Raw genomic sequence first — 10,546 nt, 5'->3', positions numbered from 1 at the left:
ATTGGAGTTTTTATTTTTGTTTTTATCATTATCTGTTTTATTCTCGTTTTTAATTTTCAATTGGTTTGTGCTCTCACTTTCTTTCATTTCTGTTTGTGCAGTTTATGTGAAGAGCGAGACATCAACCAGTGGTTCCTGTTGATCTTGAGATTGAAAGAACCGCCAGATGACTTAACAGAGAGAGAAGGGAAAGAGAGGAATTAGTGGTTGAATCAGAAGAAGAAGTTGTTGAAATGGCAGAACTAGAAAATAGAACACTAAGGGAATTTTTAGTTCCTATGGTGAATGGCAATGGGTCGAGCATTACTAGGCGTACGGTACAAGCCAACAACTTTGAGATTAAGCCGGCAATCATCCAGATGATCCAGCAGTCAGTTAGATTTAGTGGTGATTTGAAAGAAGATCCGAATTAGCATATTGCAAATTTCTTAGAAATTTGTGACACCTTCAAATTGAACGGAGTGTCAGATGATGTCATTAGGTTGAGGTTATTCCCATTCTCATTGGGGGATAAAGCAAAGGGGTGGTTAATGGCATTACCACCGGGAACTATCACAACTTGGAATGATTTAGCACAAAAATTCCTGACCAAGTTCTTCCCTCTAGCTAAATCAGCAAAACTAAGAAATATATCACATCATTTCTACAAGATGAGTCCGAGTCATTGTATGAGGCTTGGGAGAGATACAAGGAGTTAATGAGGAAATGTCCACACCATGGGTTGCCAGTTTGGCTTCAAGTCCAAACATTCTACAATGGACTGATGGGTAATGTGCAAACCATGGTTGATGCAACTTCAGGAGGAGCCTTGCAGAATAAGACACCAGAGGAGGCTTATGAGTTGCTTGAGGTTTTGGCAAGCAACAACTATCAAAGACCAAATGAGAGAGTTATATCAAGTATTTCTTTTGGTCTTCATGATGTTGATGCTTTTACAGCCATCTCAGCCCAACTCACGGCACTTCAGAAACAGTTGGGAAGTATGCAGGTAAAATCTATTCAAGCACCTCAACTAGCTTGTGATTTTTGTGCAAGAAACCATGTGAGCAGCGAATGTCAAGTTGGGAACACATTTGCTTCGTCATCTTCATCAATGGAGCAAGTGAACTACTTGGCAGGAAATCAGAGGCAACCAAACAACCCGTACTCCAATACATACAACCCGGGGTGGAGAAATCATCCAAATCTACTTGGGGCAATCAGAACCAGCAAAATAATCAATGGAACCAAAGGACATTGCCAAACAACCAACCAGGGGTGAATAATCAACTGGGAGATCCAAGAGTGACAAAGTTGGAGGACATGTTTGGAAAATTCATGCAGGAGACCACGGGTTTTATGAATGAGACGAGGACAAATTTTTAGAAATCAAGGGGCGTCCATTCGGAATCTTGAGGTACAGATGGGCTAATTGGCCGAGAAGCTAAATGATAGACCATAGGGGTCTCTACCAAGCAACACGGTGACTAACCCACTTGAGCAAGCAAATGCCATAATTTTGAGGAGTGGGACAGTTTTGGAAGAAGTTGAACAAGCTAGAAAGGAATATTCTGAAGAAGAAGTTGATGAAGAGATCATTGTTGATGAGAAACCAAGTGGTTTAGAGGAAGAGAACAAGAAGAAGGAAGAAAGGCAAAAGAAGAAGGAGAAATTGTCATTTCTCGAGATACCACCAGAGTTGGCACATCACACCCTACCCATGCCTTTTCCTCAGAGATTGAAGAAAAAGAATCAGGATAAGCAATTTTCAAAGTTTATTGAAATTTTTAAAAAATTGCATATTAACATTCCTTTTGCGGATGCATTGCAGCAGATGCCGAGTTATGCGAAGTTCCTTAAAGAAATCCTATCGAACAAAAGGAAGTTAGAAGATGAGGAAACGGTGATGCTTACGGAGGAGTGTAGTGCCATTCTCCAGAAGAAGTTACCCCCAAAGCTCAAAGATCCAAGGAGTTTTACTATTCCTTGTATTATAGGAGATATTACTTTTGATCGTGTTTTGTGTGATTTAGGAGCTAATTTAATTTGATGCCCTTTTCTGTTTTCAGGAGATTGGGAATTGGTGAAGTGAAGCCAACGACCATGTCGTTGCAACTAGTGGATAGGTCAATAAAACACCCGAGGGGGATTGTAGAGGATGTGTTAGTGAAGGTGGACAAGATAATGTTTACAGCAGATTTTGTGGTGTTGGACATGGAAGAGGGTAAGGAAATTCCTCTGATTTTGGGCCGACCATTCTTGGCCACGGGGAGAGCACTTATTGATGTGCAGGAAGGAAAGTTACTGTTGAGAGTTCAAGATGAAATAGTAACTTTTAATGTCTTTGAGGCGATGAAGTTTCCGTCTGAAACAGATTCATGTTTTAGTGTCGATGTGGTGGACAAATTGGTTGTGGATGCTATTGAAGAGAACACCCCACAATTACTTCTAGAAGCATGTATAGCCAAATCAAAAATAGTGGAGGTAGATGAGTCAGCTAGTAATGAATGTGCTAGGATGTTAGAAGCACTTCAACCGATTGATGAGAGTCAAGATGTAGAATTTGAGGAGTTTGATTTTGACAAAGAGAAGGAGAAGGAAAAAAATGAAGAACCTCCAAAGCTTGAATTGAAACCTTTACCTTCCCACCTCAAATATGTATATCTTGGGGACTCAAAAACCTTCCCAGTGATCATTAGTTCAGGTTTGAGTAAATTGGAGGAAGAGCTGTTGATTGGGGTGTTGAGGGAACATAGACTAGCAATTGGATGGAATATTTCGGACATTAGAGGCATTTCGCCATCATTTTGTATGCATAAGATACTTATGGAGGATAACATTAAGCCTAGAGTGCAACCACAACGGAGATTGAATCCTTCGATGAAGGAAGTGGTGAGAAAGGAGGTGGTGAAACTCTTAGATGCGAGGATTATTTATCCTATTTCCGACAGTCCATGGGTGAGCCCGGTACAAGTGGTTCCGAAGAAGGGAGGTATCACAGTAGTAAGGAATGAGAGTAACAAGTTGATACCAACTAGGACGGTGACGGGCTGGAGAGTGTGCATTGACTACCGGAAAATGAATGAGGCGACGAGGAAGGATAATTTCCCACTACCTTTCATTGATTAGATGCTGGCGAGGTTGGTAGGACATGCCTATTACTATTTCCTGGATGGGTATTCAAGATATAACTAGATTGCCATCACTCCTACGGATCAAGAGAAGACAACCTTCACTTGCCCCTACGGCACCTTTGCTTACCGAAGGATGCCTTTTGGGTTATGCAATGCACCAGCAACATTTCAGAGATGCATGATGTCGATCTTTGACGACATGGTGGAACGAAACATAGAAGTCTTCATGGATGACTTCTCAGTTTTTGGTTCGTCTTCTGATAATTGTTTAACTAATCTTTCTTTTGTTTTGCAACGATGTAAGGAGACGAACTTAGCGCTCAATTGGGAGAAGTGTCACTTCATGGTTCAAGAGGGAATAGTGCTCGGGCATAGGATTTTCAAGGACAGAATATAAGTTGATCGAGCAAAGACATAAGTGATTGAGAAGCTGCCACCACCATCAAATGTCAAAGCGGTCCGAAGTTTCTTGGGGCATGCGGGGTCTTACAGACGCTTCATCAAGGATTTTTCTAAGATTTTTAAACCCCTTTGCAATCTGTTGAATAAAGATGTTGTTTTTTACTTTAATGATGATTGCATGCATGCCTTTGTAACTCTAAAAAAATTATTAGTATCTGCACCTATTATTGCAGTTCTCGATTGGGGACTGCCATTTGAATTAATGTGTGATGCTAGTGATTTTGCTCTAGGGGTAGTTTTAAGATAGAGGAAAAACAGAGTGTTGCATGTAATTCAGTATGCTAGCAAAACACTCATTGATGCACAATTGAATTACACCACCACTGAAAAAGAATTGTTGGCTATAGTTTTTGCTTTTGACAAGTTTCGTTCATATTTGTTAGGTGCAAAGGTGATCGTCTACACGGACCATTCAGCACTCATGCACCTATTGGCAAAGCAAGAAGCAAAACCTCGGCTGATAAGATGGATTTTACTACTTCAGGAGTTCGAGTTGGAAATTCGAGATAAGAAGGGGTCGAAAAATGTTGTGGCAGATCACTTGTCAAGGATTGAGAGACCAATCAAGGAAACCGAGGAGGAAATCCCAATTAGAGAAAAATTTTCAGATGAGAAACCGATGAGAGTGGATGAAGCACTATGGTATGCTGATTTTGCAAATTATCTATCATCAAGGGTACTCCCAAGTGGTATGACATACCAACAAAAGAGAAAATTCTTCTCAGATTTGAAGTATTATTTTTGGGAAGAGTCATTTCTTTACAGACATTGTGCTGATCAAATGATACGGAGATGTGTCCTAGAGGAAGAGATGGAAAGCATTTTACGGCATTGTCACGAGAAGGAAGTAGGTGGCCATTTTGGAAGAGCTAGGACAGCAACCAAGGTTTTCCAATTGGGGTTTTATTGGCTAACCCTCTTTAAGGATTCCTTCCGGATGATTCAAGAGTGTGACCAATGTCAACAGATGGGTAATATTTCAAAAAGAGATGAGATGTTGTTGAACAACATCCTGGTGGTTGAGCTTTTTGATGTGTGGGGGATTGATTTCATGGGTCCCTTCCCAAGTTCTTTTGGGAACACATATATTTTGGTGGCGGTGGACTACGTGTCGAAGTGGGTTGAAGCAGTTGCATTACCAACTAATGATGTTAGGGTAGTGATTAGGTTTGTGAGAAAGAATATTTTCTCAAGGTTTGGGGTACCACGGGCAATCATTAGTGATGGAGGATCCCACTTTTGCAATAGGCAAATGGATTCACTGTTGAGTAAGTATGGAGTGACACATAGGGTTGCAACACCTTACCATCCACAAACGAGCGAGCAAGTAGGACTTTCTAACAGAGAACTTAAGGGGATTCTAGAAAAGATAGTTAATGCATCTAGGAAGGATTGGTCAAGGAAACTGGATGATGCATTATGGGCCTATCAAACTGCCTTTAAGACTCTGATTGGTATGTCTCCATTCAGGATGGTCTATGGGAAAGCATGTCACTTACCGGTTGAACTCGAGCATAAAGCGTACTGGGCAGTCAAGCAGATAAACATGGACTTGAAAGCTGCTGGAGAAGAAAGGATGCTGACTTTGAACAAACTCGATGAGTTTCGTCTCGAAGCATATGAAAATGCCCGGATTTATAAGGAGAAGACAAAAAGGTGGCATGACAAGCATATCCGGAAGAAGAACTTTGAAGTAGGACAGAAGGTGTTGTTGTTCAATTCTAAACTTAGGCTTTTTCCTAGAAAACTTAAGTCTAGATGGTTCGGACCATTCACAGTGACAATAATTCACCCATACGGAGCGGTGGAAGTGTCACATGACGAAAAGGGCACCTTTATGGTCAATGGACAGAGATTGAAGCCCTACATAGATAAGATGCTGAGTTGCAAATCAATCCCAATCTGGCTTGACATTCCGACATGAAAGACATAGGAGAGTTGAGCTATCGACTATAAACAAGCGCTTCTTGGGAGGCAACCCAAGTGTTTTTAATTATTTGTGTTTCATTTTGGTTGTTTGAATTTGTTTGAATTCATGATGAGTTTGTTTAAATTTTAATTGGTATGTTTTTGGGTGTTTCAGGTGAAATTTTCAGTGAAGGAAAGGACATAAAATGCTCCAGACTTTGCCGCGGCAAAGCAACTTGTAGAAAAATTGTTTTTGAAAGTCCCAGACTTCACTGCAGCGAAGCAACCTAGAAAACATGTCAGCTCCTGGAAGTTTTCGCCCTGGAGAAGAAATTGTCTTCGCCGCAGCGAAGAAGGTGGGACTAAATTTGACTAAGGCATTTCACCGCAACGAAGATTGTTCTTCGCCAGTGCGAAGTAAGCTGAAAAAAAAAACGTGTAGCCTCTGTAAGTTTTCGCCGCGGTGAAGAATTTTCCTTTGCCGCGGCGAAACCTGGGTTTTCTTTTAGGGTTCTTGAAAGATGAACTTTACCGCGGCGAAGCTTGTTCTTCGCCGTGGCGGCGGTGGTTTTCTATAAATACCCACTTTTCTTTTTCATTCTTCACGCGACTCTTCATATCCACTTGAGAGAAAAATTTTCAAACTTCAATCCTTTGCCTTCCCAATGGTTACCCAACCAAATTTCTTGCTCCTTAACCCTCCTAAACACCAAAACAACTCATTTCAACAACAATTTTCGCGAAAATTTCACGAAAATTTTTGGACCAAGAATTTGGGGTTTTTCAATCTGGGCTATTTCTGGCTAAATTGGTGGCGAAATACTTCTTCATATTGGTAAGATCTCAAGTTCCCTAACCTTTTTATCGCAAAATTTCAAGTTTTAGTTTATAGATCTGAAAAACTTTGTTGTGGTTGAGTTGTGGAATTTGGGTGATTTTGAGCGTTGATTTTGTTAGAGGAAGGGTTGATCGTGCATTGGGTGATATTAAGGAGTGTGGGTTTTGAAATATTGGAGTGTTTGGTTGAACTTGAAATTTTGTAGTTTGGGGGGTGAAGTGCAAATTTTTGGAAGTGTTGTTTATTTTTGTAGGATTGAATTGATTGTGTAGAACACTTAGGTTTGAATTTTTGGGGTGCATTTTTGGAGTTGAACTATAATTTTAGAGAAAATGCTGGTCAAAGCCAAGCATCAATACAAGGGCAAGGGAAAAGGAAAGAAAGTGGATGACCGCTTCGTGAGTGAGGAGGCCCGGCAAAGATATGAAGGGGCTATCAAAAGAAAGGATAAGGGCTTTTCCCTGAGCAAGGGTTGACCGCGAGTGAGGCCTTAGAATGGAGTCGAGGGAGACAATGGGAAGTGTTTTTGAGTGCTCCTGCACAGCCGACTGTAGAGCCACTTGTGAGAGAGTTTTATGCCAACCTCTCGGATTGTGATGAGGGTATGGCATTTGTGAGAGGGGTTGATGTGCCATTTTTGAAAAAGGTGATCAATGAGTTCTATAAACTGCCTAGGATTTTTCAGGATGATTACACAAGTTTTAAAAGGTCAAGTTATGACAATAATATCATTCTTTCGGTCATTGCAAAACCGGGTGCAACTTGAACAGTGTCAAAGAAACAAAAGAAAACCCTCAAGGGAACAGATTTAACATCGATGGCTCGACTGTGGTAGTATTTTGTTAGTGCAAAGATGATGCTGGAAACACACTATAGCACAGTAACTAAAGAGAAGGCAGTATTGCTTTATTCCATTGCCACAGGAAAGACTATTGATGTGGGAGATATTGTCTAGAACAGCATTAAGCATGCTTCCAAACCAAGGCGAACAAGTTACACTTTTCCGCATCTCATTACAGCTTTATGCATTCAAGCTAGAGCCAAGGTTAATGATGATAAGCAACGTATTCATGCTGCCCCAGTCCTAGATTCAAATTTTTATCAAAAGCATCTTGATCGTCCAGCAGCTGAGCAACCAAGAGCAGGGACAAAACGGTAAAGAACCACACAAGGCCCTGCCATATCCTCCAGCTCCATAGCTACACAGAAAGAGATGATGTAGCAGATGATGGGCATGATGAAACGTTTGACAAAACGACAGGATTAGTTGGCTGAACAGAACCGGATGATGTATGATATGCAGAAGAGCAGTTTCGGCAAGCTCAATGTTGACACTACGAAATTCCAATGGGCTGATTGGGACTCGGATGAGTCGATGGGCTCCGAGAAAGAAGAGGAAGATGCGGAAGACGAGGGAGGAGAAGAATGAGCACCGTAGCACCTGTTTTTGTTTTTCTTTATTTTATTTTGTTTTAGTTGAATTGGTTTTTCGTTTGAAACATTAAACTTCGTTTATATTTTTGGTTTTGGATTGTGTAGTTGTTTTCTTTTAATTTGTAGTTGTTGCAAGGACGAGATTAGGTTGTAATATTTTCAAGTTAGTTTGAGAATTTTTGCTAACACAAGGGACACCACAGTTTCAATTGTTTTGACAGATTCTGGGTGATGAAAAGTCCGAGACTGGGTGTGCATTGTGGAGCGACACTTCACGGATTAACCAGGGAGCTTTCTCATACCCTTGTTATTTTTTATTTTCTATTCCTGATTTATGCATAATGGAACATTGGGGACAATGTCATATTTAGTTTGGGGGTAGGAAATAGAAATAAAGCCTAGTTTAAGGGTATATCGGTTGGAAACCAGAACCCGCCTTAAAAACTGCCTAGCAGTACTTGGCAACATCTGGTATAACAACGCCACGTACACCTTAAACGAAGAAAAAAAACTTTAGTTATTTTTCTTGAGTTTGATTGTTTTTGCCAATGATGAATTGTATAAATCAATGATGAGAATGAGGTTGTTGCAATTTTATTATTGAGAAATGTTAAACATTACTTTAAGCTTATGTTTATTGACTGGATTTTGATTGAGGGTTGTTGAGTGGTTCAGCCACAATTTTCATTTATTTCGGCATGCTTAGATTCATTTTATGCGATTAGGTGAAGTTTGATAATGTTGGTGGACTCTAGAACCTAGTAGAGAAGTGCTTGAGGCGAAATTCTAGGATTAGACATGGTTGAGAAGATGATTTAGGCATTTTTCGAAACGTTTGAGCCTTTCTAGCTGACCCATGAATGAAATTGTCCCTAGTCACCCATTTGAGCCGTATGAATTTTATTGCTTTATTTTTCTTAGAAAACAACAAAATTGTCCAATCCTTATACCCAAAACACTTTTTCGTACCCTTAGGAGAATTCAGTCCTAATGCAAACACAAGGAATAGAAAGAGTTGTATGAATAAGCCAAAAGAATAGTTTGGGGGTTGGGAGAAGAGAAATAAAAACAAAAGAGGTAGTTCACCTTAATTCAATTGAATTGTGAATTTCGTTTTCTGTCATAAAATTAAAAAAAAAAAAGAAAAAAAAATGATTCTGCCTAGTTTAAGGGTATACCGGCTGGAAACCAGAACCCGCCTTAAAAACTGCCTAGCAGTACTTGGCAACCTCTAGTATAACAACGCCACGTACACCTTAAACGCAATTCCCCTACCGCATTTGTGGTATCCGAAATAAGAAAGATACACGTTGAGGGATCTGAATTAGTGGACATTTTGATTGGTGGTTGAGAAGAAGTGGAGTTCGATTTGATGTTAGTTTTTGCATTAGGAAAACCGAGTTTTCTCACTTTGTTATTCCTATCCTTTTTCTTGGAACCCACTACCCAAGCCTAACGTTACAAGCTTTTAAAGACCTTTTGATTCTTATCTTTGTCTACTCCTCATTAGTGGAGAGTAGTTCGATATTTAGGCTTATGGAGTCTGCCACCATTTGATAAACTTTACATTTTTGCATAAAATAATCCAGGAAGTTTGAATGTGGATTGAAGTGGGGATCACCTACTCGGTGGACCGATTGAGGAAGACAGTCGATATAGCCTATAACTTCTTGGAGTGTTGAACATTTTTTTATAATAATTTTTCAACAACTTTTGAGACTTGTGTAATTTCTAGGAAATTTGTATGTTAAGTTTGAGTCTTGTTGGTTTTTGTTCATTTTAAGTTTTGTTGTGTGTGTTTGGTGTTTTTGTTCGTTGTTTGTTGTTTTTGTTTCTGTTAGTTTTGTACCTTATGCTCGGGGACGAGCATATCTTTAGTTTGTGGGTATTTGATAATCCATGGATTATACCATTTTTATTAGACTTTTTAGTCGGATTTTAGGTACTTTCTAGTTCATTTTTAACCTGAATTGTTGCCTAATTCTTTACATTTCGTGTTTCAGGTTAAAATGGACATTTTGAGCAAATAAGGACAAAATTGAAAATTCTGGATTCAGAAGCAAGCGAATCTTAGAAGTTGGGAGAGTTCTGAAGCAGAATCAAGCACTATGAAGCTTGTTTGCAAGAGAAAGCACCGAAGATCAAAGAATCAAGCGAAGATACAAACAAAGGGGCAATTCTGTAATTTCAAAATTTTTCAAGAAGCTTCGCCGTGGCGAAATGCGCCAGTCACGAACCAGATCTGTTTCCTTCTTTGCCGCGGCGAGATTTCTTCTTCTCCGAAGCGACATTTGCAATTTTCAGTTTTGTAAAACGCATAGTTTTATTTTTCTAGCATTTTTATGAGGTTTTTAGGCGAAGTATAAAAGGAAAACTTAGCCTTTTTGCAAGGGGTTGTTCAGGAAGTAGGGTTAGCAGCTTTTACATTTCTTAGATTGATTTTGGAGCGATTGAGAGATTAAGAAGGGTGAAGATTTGATTTTGAACCAGGAGATTCATCATTTGGGGAGATTTCTTATCTTTTCTTTTATTTTCATTATATTAAACTTCAGTATTTTCATTTATTTCAGTTGTGTTGTTGATTTAGCCATGAACTAACCCAATTTGGGTTAGGGTTTTGATTGTAGTTCAGATTTTTATGGGTTAAGTTATTGATTATTTTCTTTTCATATGATTTTGCTTTGTTTGTGTGTTTACTCTGCATTTACTGGTTTTATGTGATGAACATGATGAGATTGAGAAATGAATCATGTTAGACTTCTTGGGTAATCACCATTGTAGTATTGGATGC

General features: G+C 39.5%; 1 non-coding gene across 1 annotated transcript; it reads right to left on the bottom strand.

Annotated features, from left to right (window-relative positions):
• Nucleotides 1-617: 617 nt before the first annotated feature.
• On the bottom strand, nt 618-723 carry LOC116129275. Its single transcript, XR_004127883.1, has one exon. It is a non-coding gene; the product is annotated as a small nucleolar RNA R71 (small nucleolar RNA).
• Nucleotides 724-10,546: the final 9,823 nt, after the last annotated feature.

The sequence above is a fragment of the Pistacia vera genome, unplaced genomic scaffold (genome assembly GCF_008641045.1).
Source record: "Pistacia vera cultivar Batoury unplaced genomic scaffold, PisVer_v2 Contig21, whole genome shotgun sequence".
In the NCBI taxonomy this organism is placed as follows: domain Eukaryota; kingdom Viridiplantae; phylum Streptophyta; class Magnoliopsida; order Sapindales; family Anacardiaceae; genus Pistacia; species Pistacia vera.
This window is presented reverse-complemented; position numbering and strand designations above follow the sequence as displayed.